Source organism: Gavialis gangeticus, unplaced genomic scaffold (genome assembly GCF_001723915.1).
Source record: "Gavialis gangeticus isolate Ggan-Ray unplaced genomic scaffold, GavGan_comp1, whole genome shotgun sequence".
Taxonomy (NCBI): Eukaryota; Metazoa; Chordata; order Crocodylia; family Gavialidae; genus Gavialis; species Gavialis gangeticus.
The window spans coordinates 53,567,194-53,581,202 of NW_017729029.1; positions in this window are offsets into that span (position 1 = coordinate 53,567,194).

The window sequence follows — 14,009 nt, forward strand, 5'->3', positions numbered from 1 at the left end:
CTAGACCCTAAATAGAGTGAGGTCCTGCCCCTGCTGAAATCAATAGCAAGAGTTCCACTGAGTGAATACAAAGATCTGACTTTAGGATTTTTATCTGGAAGCGCAAATGATTATTGCTTTGCAGTTTTGCATGCGTATACATGCACTGTCATGTACACATGAGCATTTACTGATACAAAAGGAGAGCCTGGCTCACCATGGGCAGGTGAAAGGTTAAAATAAACTGCTATTAATACTCGTTTATGGCACTGGATTTTCCCCTGTGATTCACATTTTCAGTCTCAGAATCTCCACCCTCTAGGCAATAATTAGCAGCACAGCACGTCACAGCACAGCTAAGGGAATCATCTTTTCTCCCAGTTTGTCCTTCCGGAAACCCAACCTGTGCACAGCAACCAGTCTTCATTCCCCTTGTGACTAACGATCTGCTTAATTGTTTTGAATCAATGAAAGGCCATCCTGTGAATTGAGAGTGGAATTGTTATTCCAGAATGACTCTGTGGACATTTTCAGCGTACAATTAGGAGGCTCTTTTAAAGTGGTTTAAGTTAATTCAGAAAAAGGCACACACGGAGTTATCCCAAATAGCTCCATGTGTAAACGTTCTCATCAGCTGTATAATGTTTACCTGTCTTTGTAAGGTGCTTTGAGGGCAATGGGTAGAAAGTGTGGTGTCCACGCTAAACCTAATTGTTAGCATACTGGAAAAGTAGTAAAAAGAAAGTAGTATGACCCTCTCATATTGGTACATCAATGTAGCTTTTTCTGTTCGAAAAGAGGTAAAAGACCTTGTCAACACAAGGAGGGTTTGGCTGCTCTGGTTATACTGGTATAGCTAATAGCACAAAATAAGCCTGCATAGGGACAGTTACACCAGTAAAGCTGTGTCCCACTAGGGTTTGTATTGCTAAAAAAAATCACATCCCTACCTGACACACATGATGTATATGCAGAACAATCTGTACAGCAGTGGCAAAATATGTTAGGTGCTCTATGTGCACATCAGCAGAAAATCCACGAGTCCAGTGATTCTCAACCTTGGGTGCCTTGAAATCCTTTCAAGGGTGTTGTGGGGTGCCACGCAGTGTGATTACTGTTAGGTGTACAGTTGTGATTCACAAGATAAACCCAGAGATTTCAAATTGGAAGCCAGAGTGTTAAAACATTCTGCCCTGTTGTGGGCTTTCTAAGTTTTTTGCAACAGAAGAATTGATCTATTATTTTTCCGGAGTCAAAAAACATACAGACTAAACGCTGGTATTTTCCAAGAGGCGCCTGGAGTCTAAAAAAGATTGAGAACCACTGTACTAGGCAGAGCAGCAAGAGGCATTTCAGGTCAGGCAAGTGTTAGACATTGCCAGAGCTTTGTCAGCCCTCCTCCTCCATGCGTAAGTAGTCACATTCAGTGGGTGGTTCAGACTGCGGTGTTCTTGGGAAGCCACTCCCTGTGAGGCAGTCCTGTGTTCAGAGCTGGGAGGGGAAAGGAGGAAGCAAGCACTCCCTCCTCTTGCGTATGCAGCTTTGTTAAGGCAGGTCTGATGGAGGAGGAATGTAATGTATCAGTGACAAGTTTTAAGTCTCCTTGGTTGCCAGCCTGATAAATCTGGCGATAAACCACAGGTCTGACATGGGAGAGCAAAGTGGGAGCCTGTTCTTTGTTCACGGAGAACGGTGCAGTGCAGCTGAAAGCCAGTTCATTCACACTCAGAATCGTCCTTTGACCCAACATGTCTGTGAACCTTCACAGTTACTCCCATTAGAGGTCAGTAAGACTTACACAGGCCGCAATGACTTGCTGGCACAGCACAAGGAAAGGTGGGGCTCTGGCTAGCATATTAAACACTTCCTGACTTCACATAAGTCCCTAAAAGGAAATTCAGTCATGCTGGCTCCCAGAAGTGACCTTCAGTCAGGTGACTTCATCCTGGCTGTGCCTTTCCTGATATGAAGGTCATTTGCAGAACCCAGACGGCAAAGATCTCCCTTCACCTATTTCAGGATTCTCATTTTGTATCTCTGGGGCAAAATCATTTATTTTAACACAGTTTTAAGATAGTTTAACTTAAATACCCAGAACACTGTATTTCTCTGCATTGTAATAAATGACCAGTAACTCATGGTGAGGAGAGCAAAACACTTTGAAACAAGACCTGAAGGAACAGCATAATATAGAATCAAAGTAAGATGTCACTCCTTTTTCTCAGCAGAAACACTTGTGGCTTTATAGCTCAGGACCCCCTTTTAGAGTTGGTACATAGGAATGTAGGCTTTGCAATGTCAAGTCAGATCAGCGGCCAATCAAGTCACTTATAGGCATCAGTAGCAGTCCCCAGATGAAGATGCAAGTCATGCCGAAGTGGGAAGTTGTGGAATAGCCAGCCTTTAGAGGAAATCTTCTGCCCTTCTCATTAGTTAGGGCAGCGGTTCCCAAAAGTTTCCCCTTGCAACCCAACTTCCAGGCTCATGAAACCCACTTCTGGTTGCCGTTGTGGCCTGTAGCTGGTCATGAACCCCACTTAGGTCAAATCCCACATGAGGTCACAGTCCCTGGATTAGAAACCACTGAGTTAGGGTTTGGTTTATTCCCTGAAACTGGAGGGTTTAGTTCTTCCGAACTCATGGATTGTTTTTTAAAACCCACATACCTATGTGTCATTTCAGAAAGGCCTACTAGCTGGCTGAGAGGTATGGTGAGATTTTTCAAAGACTAATTCACAGCCTAACTCTTCTCTCCTTCAAATCAATGACAATATTACCATTGCCTTCAATAGAGCAGGGTAGGGCTATACTGAGTGCTCAGTACTACTTTAGTGATGAGCTCCTTACTGGACTCAACAGAGGTAATTTTTCAAAACAAAATATAGAAATCTAAAATTGATGTCCGCTGAGAGATTAATTTTAAGAATTTTTATAGGATTTTAAAGCTCTTCAATAATCAGACATTAAGGTCAATAAATTAGGAACTTGCCTTTAGATCTTTACCTGCGTTTTGTTAAAAAAAAATAGCTGTTTTTGCAGTCTCAGTTTCCTTTCTGGTATAATCTTGCTTCCCCATACAAGAGAATAAATTTGAGTGATACTGTAGATCAGGCTTATCTAACACATGGCCTGCGGGCCACCATGCAGCCCGCCAAGCCATTTTCTGTGTCCCACGGTGCTGCAACGGGAAACGAAAGTAAACGCTATTTACTTTCGTTCCCACCCCTTGTCCCCCCCCCAGCCCCTCAGCAGCTTTCCTAATGGCTGCTGAAGGGCTGGGGAAGGGACAAGGTTCCCACATGCACCGTGTCAGCTTGACGTTGCCGATGCGGTGCAGCTCCTCCCCTCCCCCTTCATTTCACGGTGTTCCTTCCTCGCCCCACCCCTCCCTCATTTGCATGCCAGCTCCTCCCCTGTCCCACATTGCAGGGTTTCTGTTCCTAGCCCTGCCCCTCCCTTCCTCATTTGCATGCCAGCCCCTCACTTGCTGGTCTCTGCCGGCCACGTGGGCTGGAGCAGCTCACAGTGCAGCAAGTGGGCAGGCGCAGGGGGTGCAGATGCCGGCTCGGAGGGATGCTGCAGCCAGGCCTGCGGGAGATGCTGCCACTTCTGCTGTGGTGTCAAGGCGGGAAGCCAGCACCCCTCCCTGCATCCCCCCACGCCTGCAGACATTGCACTGGGGGTGGTGAGTCGTGGGCCCTGGGGAGGGAGGGACCCCTGCTGCTTGGGCTTGGGCCCGGGCTGCCCCGGGGGAGAGGGAGCAGGGGGGTGTCCCTGCACATCCTGCACCCCCCGTAGAGTCCCCACATGTCCCTCTGGCTGCTGAGCCCAGGTGTGCAGGTGTGGGAGCATCCTCGAGGCCACCCAGGTGGCAGGGAGAACACGGCGGGTTCAGGTGGTACCCCTTGACCCCCTGTGTCCCCAGGCTGTGGCCAGACTGGACAGGCCACGCGAGTGCCTACTCCTGCCGGCCCACTGGGTGATAAAATGTTCATGGTTCGGCCCCACATTCAAAAAGGTTGGACACCCCTGCTGTAGATCTCTAGAATCTCCAACTGGTAGGAGATCAGCACGTGTCATTGTAACCAGAATATCTCTTCTGATTGATGCTTAGTCCACACATCCATGAATGTGTTCTCAGAATGCAAAAAGAATGGTCTATGATCATCAAAGATGCTGGGGTAGTACAGTCAAGGAGGTGCTTCACAAATTATTTAGTTTAATTGTATCAATATGTGATTAGACAATTAAAACCTGTCCACCAGAATTTGATCTGGACCCAGGTATTGTGGCAAAGATCACTTTCTCCTTGCTGCTGGGAAGCTGGAGAGTCCTGCCCTGATTTATTATTCAAAACTCCAAAGCCTCAAGTAATAACTGGAATAACAAGTGATACCCTATAAATAGTGCAAATCAACACCTTGTTTGGCCATTACAAACTCTGTAATTGGCTGGCATGTCTCTGAGGTGGATTCTAAGGTATAGGCTACCTGTGATTAAAACAGAATAATGTATCATAATAGTTGGTATGTGTATGTCCCGGGGGATGGCAGAAAAGGGGCAGGAGACCCTTCCTGCGGCATGGGTCGAGGAAGGGACAGCCCACCATGACAATAAGAAGAAATGCCCTAAGAACAGGGCAAACTTACCTCTAACAGGTGCAGCCAGCTGTGGCATGGGTCGAGACGGGCAGCCTGCCACGACAATAAGAAGAAAAGCCCTGAGAACAGGGCAAACTTACCTCTAGCAGGTGCAGCCAGGCCGAATGAGCCACAGAGGGGCAGAATGCCTGTGCAATTCATCAGCCACTTTTCTCTGCAGCAAGTGCTCTGCAGCTGGAGCCGGTGTGGCCTGACGCCATCATCCAAGAATGCCGCCCAGCAGCGATAAAGGCGACAGTGGGGAAACAGCTGGGGGAACGCAGCAGAGAGGGATGGATTGTCCCTTGAGCTGAGCAAGGGCCTCCTGGCGACCAGGAGGAGAGGCCGAAGAGGGACCCAATGGAGGGGTCCGACACTTAATTAAAGGGACGCACCACCCCGGATGGTGAGTGAGCTGGGCTGGAGGAAGGCACTGAGGGATGGCGAGGTCATCAGATGCAGGATGCGTGAGTGGGGAGCGGGCTGAGACCCTCCCTGGAATTTCAGATAATTGTTACTCTTTTGGTTCATTTTTAAGCCCTGGGGCCAGAAGAGAGGCTACTGGAAGCACTTGGAGGGCTGAGTGGGCTGGGGCCACATAAGGGACCCCGAAGCTCATAGACCAGACCCATCACCAGGCATCATCTCACTGCCCTGACTACATGTAAGTGGCAGAGAGGAAAACTGCTGTGATCACTGAGAGTCGGAACAACGGAGCAGGGACAGGACGTGACACCTAAGTGGAGTTGAGCTGACCATCATTTGGCTGTACCAAGAAGCTGGCGCAAAGCTGGGGTGTAAGGGAGGTAGAGCCCCAGGAACATCCACTGGTGATGACACCTGGCGTGTTCCCCACGGTAAGATGGAATCCCACTACTGAACAAAACATCCAAGACGTGGCAGGCGAGTATTGGGGTATCTCTCAGGGAAAACGTGACCCAATATCATGGTAGCAGGAGCAGCCTCTGTGGCAGACCCCAAGCGCCCACTCTAGGGCCACATGAGAGAGGCTCCACAAAACCAGGCAGGTACAGTGTACATGTGACTGCCATCAAGAGAGTGGAATCAGAACTACTTTATCATTCACCATAGGCCCTGTACTGCTAGTGACTGATGAAGATTCCCTTTGGGCCTTATGTTCTAAGAGCTGATGAACTGGCATCCTTTTCTGGCCTTGTTGTACAGTTCCAAGTGGCTGTGATGTACAGCATAGGGATGAAGTGACGGCTTAGCTGATCAGGGCTGTTGTCTTAACTGTAACATACACCAAGGGATGAACAGGAAAGGCTCGTCATTGTCTACAGCACAGAGGCAGTATTGATTTGCTAAGTCTTGGGGAAATGCACATCCTGCTCCAACTCAAATGCCCTCTCAAGGTCAAAGCTCTGAGCCTAAACAGAATCCCTGTGGAGTGATACTTCCTAATGACAATGATATCTTCAGACCCCTCTCAATATCTTCACTTATGCTCTGCCTCTGCTGTTCTCCCTGTCCAGCGGTCTGGGCTAAGTGAAGAGTGATCATAATATGTACATTCATTCTCTGGTGGATTTCAAGGAAACGTTGTGCTTTTGACTAATCTATCTTTGCCCAGCAGCATGGGAAACGCAGACATCTATCTAATAGGGCCTCTATACTCACGAGCGCATCTATACTCAGCGATGCTGCGTTGTAGATCATACATCTTAAGAAGAATTATGCCATTGTTAAAAGGTTAATGACCCCTGACCCTTCCCAGCCTAATTCCCAACACTAACAGGTTGGTGAGTCCTTAAACTTCAGGAGGAATCCTCAGCACTGTAAGAATATGCTAGCAAGGCATAGGCAGCAGGCCTAGGGGACAGGGGACAGAGCTGCTCAAGGGCATGTCCCACCTGATTTTTCTGGTCTAAACCTGCTGTACAACCTGTTAACCAGGTGCTCTGCAAGGCAGATAGCTGTAATGCGTGCAGGTGATTCAGAGTCTGGATTGGTCTGAGGCAAATGAGGCGGCTGCCTTTGTTCCACGCCTCTAAGGGAAACTAACAATTTAATTATCCAGACGAATCAGGTTCTTCTTTCTCCTAATTGTAGCAGGTCTTCATGCAGTTCCTGCACTAAGCTCTTTAGACCTGGGAGTAGTTTTTTCTAACCAGGGGGACTCACATTCGACATCTTTGCCAATAATGCTAGTGTACCTGGCATAGCCAAGCCCTTTAAAAAGTCTTGGAGACACTGTGATTGTGAGGATATTTTAATTAGCAAACGACTATGATTAAGAAACAAATGATCCACTACCACAATCACCGCAAAGAATTTTATTGCTCTCCACCATAGGCACAGAGGGCTTTTATATCAATTTTAAATGACTGTGTCCATGAGAGGAATCTGTTCCCCTTTTGCTGTACTGCTGTAGTTAAAGTGCTGCAACTTGTGCGTGTAAAGAAGGCCAAAAGGCTGCAGCGCAGAATCATTTTCTTGTTTCTCGCACATAATGGGGCTGGGCCAGAGCCCAGATAAATCAGTGGCAGTTTTTTAATTCACTTCACTGAGCTGTGAAGCAGGCCAGTAGTTCCAAGATCAGCAGAGCCAGCAAGACTGTCTTCCCAAAGCCTTTCTCCTTCAATGGACTCTTCCTCCCAACCCTCCAGGGAGAGTAATGCTTTCCTACTGCACTCAGGCAGTAGATCTGCCTGCTCTTTATGTTTTCTTTTGCCTTTCATTCAGCTTGGACAACGCAGGTAGATTTAGGTCAGCGTCAGTTCCCTAGACCCAGTGCTTGGTGAGGCCAGGTTTGGGCACAAACTCCACGCAGGGAGAGCGATTTAACTCCCACGCTCATATTGTTTTCTAAAGGAAGCCACTGAGACATTTGTAGTAGGCCTGGGGATTTTAAAAACCAGCTTAGTACAGAAATCTCAGCTGGGGCAAGTTGGAGTAGTGACTGCCCTGGGCCTGAGAGTTCAGTCAGTCTCTTCAGCTAGGGTCTTAACTCTGAACCTGTTTGGTGGTGGTTCATTTTCAGCCCAGAACTTAAAGGCTAGTGGAAGGCTTGAGTCTGCCACTTCTGTACCTGTCCCATCCTACCATACACTGCAAGTTGTCCTCCAGACCACAGTTCACATTTACTTGTGCCAGGAAGAAAGCCCCTGACACAGAAAACTTACCCCCGGTTTCCCCCAGGTATTTTAAGCCTGAGTCAGGAAGAACCATGCCTGGAGTATTGCCATGTCCAGCTCTTCCCCAGCTGCATGAAGGCTTGAAAGGGCCATAGCAACAAGTTGGGATGGGGCCCAGGTCTGCTAAGCTGTACTGGGGCTCACCTGCTGCATGATTACAGTGCATTTCATAATTCCTACAATCAGTCCTTGGGTTTTGCTCGTGATGCTTCCCTCTCCTCCTGTGCTGGGTGGGACGTGCCTGCTTGCAGAGCAAGGCTGTCCTCATTGTGAATGGAAGGGGCCCAAGGGGAGATAGGGCAGCCCTTCCTCACACTGCTGGTCCTGGGGAGGCCGATGGGATTTATCTCAGGAGAAAGTTTTAACCTTGGGGAGTAGTCTGACCCAACATGTTTTACATAAACAAAAATATTGCATAATGGAGCCTGGCAGCAGTGGAAGCAGAGAGAAAACACCTATAGTGGGGGAGGTTTCGACATGCCTGACTCACTGATGATGACATATCAGTGCTATTCATTCCTGAAAAAGCCAGAGACAAAGGCTGTTACTCATATAATACTGGGTCTTGACTGTTTTTGTTTGGCCGGCCACCTCTGCATGAGAGGGGCAAGTTTGTAAGTACATTGCTTTCTTACTCCTTACCTATACGTTATAGCATCCACATCAGTTCTTATAATAGTATTGCAGGGCTAGAGACCAAGCACACACAAGTACCCCACAGCTGTGGTCTGGGCTGTGTGTTTGGAGATATACATTGCATATTCAAGCCTTAGTAGCAATCAAGGGGATCAAAATAATGATCCAGGGCCAGGAGAAATGACCGCTCACATCAATTTATCCCAAGCTACTGAGACAGATCACAACTGCAGACTGTGACTTTGCTTTAGAAGTTTGGGAGCTTAGATTAGGCTCCCCCTCTCATCACTTTTGAAAAGTCTTTGGGTATTTTAGGTTGTGATTGACTTTCCTGATTGTATCTGGTCTTGATTTATGAGAGCTATAGTGACATAAAACAGCTGAAGCCAAACAATATTGCATGATTTTAGATTCTTAATTAGGTTTCATTCATTTGCTGGGTTGCCTTGGCTACTTTCCATTTTCAATCCGTACCTTTAACAACAACCAGAACTAAGTAGAATGATTTAAAATGGAGGGACATTAATATCTGCCCTGAAGAGCTTGGATTCAAAGCACTTTTTTAACAAGACACTTGGGACACTAAGGTATCTGTAGGCAGTGAAAGGTGTCTCTTACTAACACTTTCAAATGCTAATTTTCTGTATTTATTGAGTCAGTTTGGTAAATACTGCACAAATAAGGGCATCAGACTGGTATTCAGACACCGCAACAAATGCAAAGAAGAGTTCATAACTTAGGTTCTGAACCGGAGCTGACTAAAGTTAATGGGGATATTTTCCTTTTCCAACCTGTAAATCAGCCTGCATCAGAACTCTGGGATACGATTCCAGAATCAGGGCTGAACCCTCCTAAATGCTGGAAAAGCTCCAATCTGAATCTCAGGCTACACTTGGTAGCTGACCCACATGTCTATAGCAGGCCAGTCAAAACTCTGAGTCCGCATTCCCTGGATTTGAAATCTGCCATTTGAGTGTCTTTGTAGTATATAACTGTGCCAAACAACAAATAACTGAATCCAAGGTGCTGCATAACTTAAATTAATTCTTTTAAAATTCTAGAATTGGCTTATTGGGTTACTCGCACAAGAAGCAAGGGGTTTCATGATCTGTTTTATTGGACTGCCAGTAGAGTGGGGAGAGATGTTGAACAAGCCTTCAGGCACCAGGTGCTCTTCTTCAAGTTACCTGCAGGCAGGGAGCATGCTCCTTGTTGGGGAGGTGCTTGATTGGGATTCAGGGACTGCCTTCCATTCAGTCTTTGTCGATCCTCTCTCGAACAACTGCTGGTTGGTTGTAGGCATGACTAACAGTCTAACACTACTACTAATTAATTGTATTCATGCTAACTCTAGAGACCTGGGGAAATGGCCTGTAGCCTTCAAAAGACAATCATCAGTTGCAGCTATATGCTCTGGTCTCCTTCTTGCTATAAAGCTGCCTTGTCTAAGGATGCTGCTTTATCTTTCCCTGGATATAAATAGCCTTCCTGTTGCCCGTAGAAAAGAAAGACAAGGGATCTTTGCTGGTAGGCAGTGAGTGGTGTCCTATTGCACATGCACAGGTTGGATACTCTCCAGAATACAGAGTAGTAGGTGTTGATCTCACAGAACTGGAAAGTCCACCCCGATTGCTCCCCAGAGGACAGACACTTCCCCGTCTTCAGAGCACATGACAATGAAGCTTAAAGGGAAAACCTCCAGGCTGCCCTGGATCTGCAGGCCAGCCTCTTAAAACAACAGAGAGAGAGGAAGGGGACGAGGAAGAAATCAGGGGCCTGCCTCATGTAATTCATTCCGGGCTCTTGTATAGTCAATCCAGTTGCACACGGCTTTTCCAATTAGTGTCTTTAATCAGTGGCCAGGGCTAGCAATGAAGCACACACACAACAATACATTAGTGCTTCCGCCTTCCAGTAGGGACTGCAAGGTTGTGATGGAGGTGGCTTTCATGAACATGCAGTCCACTGCCCGTGGGAGGAAGTACAGAACTGGCAGAGGTTCTGAGGCTCAAGAATAACTCATCTCAAGATGCAAGTTGTCCTGTGTCCCTGCCTCTCTCCCCCGCAGACACTTCCAGGCGTGCTGCACTATGGTTTGGAAAAGCACAAGAGCATTAACCATTCCACATTTTATCAAGTCATGATAAGCTTCAACACTGTTGCAACTTAGCTTGGACCTCATTTCTGTATGTAGGTGAAAGGAACCTGTCTCTGGTTATCGTGACCCCTGAAGAGAGGGCATGTCTCCTGGTGCAAGTAGTACTGCAGAGATATCCCAGGCTGCTCTGCACCTGTTAGTTCCAGAACAGAATGAACAGAGCCACATTATGGCTGAGGACCAGGATTTATTAGCCTGCATTCAGCAACACGCCAATGCAGCCCTGTTCCAGAGCTAGTGTACTTAGAGCTGGTGGGAGGGATCGCAACATTACAACCTGTCCTAATTCATCCTTGTTGCTCACAACCTTGGCAACCAGAAGGTAGGCAGAGGGGAATGATACTCCTCACCTAGTGCAGAGTTGTAGAGTGGAACAAAGTCATTTTCTGTTCTGTTCATAAAGGTCTCTAGCTATTGTTATGCTAAAGGATCCCACGCTGGCACAGCCCAGTTCCTGATGCTTGAGGGTCTTTGGACTATACTGAACCTTGTGGCTCATGCTTATGTCCAGCTATCAAGTTGGGAATACGCTGTGCCCATGATTCCTTCACTGCTCTGCCACGTGGATGTCAGACTTGAGGAAGGGATAGCGGCAGCTGTAGGGCTGGCGATGTGCCCTTTCAGTGAATGAAAAAGCAGAGTCCAAATACACAGTGATCCAACACTGGAGTGAATCATAGCTTTGCTAGCTCTGTTCTTACAGAGGAAAGTGAAAGCTGGGAGGAGTCAGTAGGAAGGGCTTGGCCTGCCTTAAGCACATTGCTATGTCAAACATTTAGCGCCAGGCTCAGCCTTCCAGAGCAGAGAGCAAATATTTAACATGATCCTTTGTGGAGCCTTTCTGCGTCAATGCCTTGTCAGCAGAGGATTTCCAGCCGCTGGACTGCTATGAGGCTGTCCCCATCCATTCTAGTGAGGAGGACACTGGGAACCTTAGTTCTGTTAAAGATCAAAGCAGGATTAAGGATGGTGATATGCAGACACCCTCAGCCAATTAGCCTTCCCCAGTTAGATCTCCCAGGAGAGCATGGCATAAACAAACAGCCACATGGAAGTAAGATACAAAAATCAGGTATTTTTAATATTCCCGATGGGAAAATTCTGTTTAAAAACTGCATCATAATAGACATAACTATTGCAGTTTCCCCCTCTGTAAAATGAGGAAAATGATACTGGCTTCCTTCACAAGGTAGTCTGAGCACTATAGACAATGAGTTCTATGTATGAGTTAACCATTACTAATACAGTTTCAGCAAAGGAAGCCAAGTGTTGGGAGACTGAATTTCCCCCAAGGCCCTAGACCAGGGTGGAGATATGTTAAGAGCAGCATTAAGGAAGCTTTTGATACCACTGCTGGCATTTCCTGCTGGTGAAACAGAGACAACTTCAGTGGCTAGTACTCTTGCCCAGTAAGAAAAAAAGTTTTGTAGCAAGGCTGTGAAACACCTACATAATTTCTATTAAACGTACCTGGTACCCTTGCTGCTATGTTTTGAGTTCAATAAAATCTCAGCCCCCATGTACCAAGCCCATCATATAAAATGGATGAACAGGACTTGGCTACTCTTGACTTTACAGCTGAAGAAACCAGGTTCTGACATTGTCCTGCCCCAGTTGAGTCCAGTTTAGCAGCATCCTCCATGTGCAAAGACACTCAGAAAGTAAATGGAACACTTACGCTCATCCTGGCAGTTTTCCAGCCTTGCATTTCCACCTCCCAGGCTGACAGTAAATATTTCACTTGCCCCAGTGAGCTAATCCACATGCCAGCAAGAACCTCCCAAGCAGCATTTCTGGGAGACCCTTGACGTTACTCAGAAGAGCTTGGCAAGGCAGAAGCTGGTGAGAAGCAAGTGCTTCTAAGGAAGCTAGGGGAGGAAAGGGGATCCAACCAGGCTGATCCATAATATGCATTTCACCTGTAGGAAAGTGGTCTTCTAGGGTGATTAAAGAAGCCCAGCTGCTGGTTGGGTCAAAGTACCAAGCCACAATGAGGACTGGTTTTCAATGACCTGCTCTTGTTTTCCCACCTTCATGTCTTACACACCTATAGAGTCTTCCCCTTGAAAACAAAGGCTCTTAGGTAGTTTGGGGTATGCATTGTGGCTCACCCAGATCTCTGGTGCCACCGTATGACCAATTGCCTCTTTTTCATGTTGTTACATTCCTTGCCACTGCTGGTATGTCTGGACTAGAAGAGGAATTTTTATAGCAGAGAGCACACCTGTGTTGTAGTGCAGCTGCTCAGCAGCATTTGAGCTGGGAGTCCTAGTGCACAGGTCAGCCAAGAGCAACTATGCTCCATGTGCTGTCTGCCTAGAGATTATGACCATGATTAGTGGGGCTGTGTCCTCCATAATCCACATGACATGGATTAGCTTCATAAATAGGAGCAGTTACTAGAACTCTGCAAGGGAAAGTGACCACTTCACCAGGCACGTTGTGTAAAAACTCCCAACAGACAACCAAGTTGCAGATAGAGGCAGGACTGTCCATCAGCTGTGTATGAGGGACACCATTTCCCTGAACTAAGGGTGAGAAGCATCCCCACACTTTGTATATAGGCCAGCTGCTCTACCAGGGGAGGAGGGCCAAAACCCAAAGTAATTTACTGGGTAACCCACCTACTATGTGGTATAAATTAAGGTGCCAATCCTCCATTATCTTCCATGATTCCTCCATGTTCTTACACCCTTTCACCAGGAAAATAAGATCAACCTGATCTTAGTAAGCCGAGCACTACCCTTGAAGAGTGCTACAGCCACATAAGCACAGGCAGGCAGGCTTGACTACAGCTTTGCAGCACAGCTGCTCTGAGGAGCCCATATTGCCTAAGCCTGGCATTGAACATGGGTATGTCCAAGTTGAGTTTTGTTTCTTAAGCTAGTGACACTAGTGTTGGCTCCCATTGCTAGTCCTCCCACTAGATTTGTAATTCTGTATCTATTAAAAAAATTGTCTCATCTTAGTACAAACTCCACTTAAGAGACATTTGAGTTAACAGTTAAAAATGCTTGTTTTGTTTGGAGAAAGTAGACTGAAACTTAAACTGCAACTTCGCTGTGCTCTGGCTGATGTTAGTGCAAACACTAGCAAGTACCTCATTTATGCTAGAAACAGAGCTCTGTACAAATCAAAAGATTCAGTTAAGAAGAAAAAAACAACACAAAACAAACAAACAAAACAGAGTATAGGCCAGGGCTGCCAAAACTGACATTTCAGATTGTGAAGGACACAATTCCTTTCCCCCAGTTTGAGAACAGGGTTTGCCACAGTCCCATTTCTGATCCCCAATTTAGACATTCATTTTAATACTTCTCTAGTAAGCGTTACATATTCATATGCACCCAGACTATAATATTCCCCCTGCCACCATACTGTCACCACGTGCAACTAAATGTTTCAGCTCCTTCCCCACAACCCTCCTACCAGCAGCTG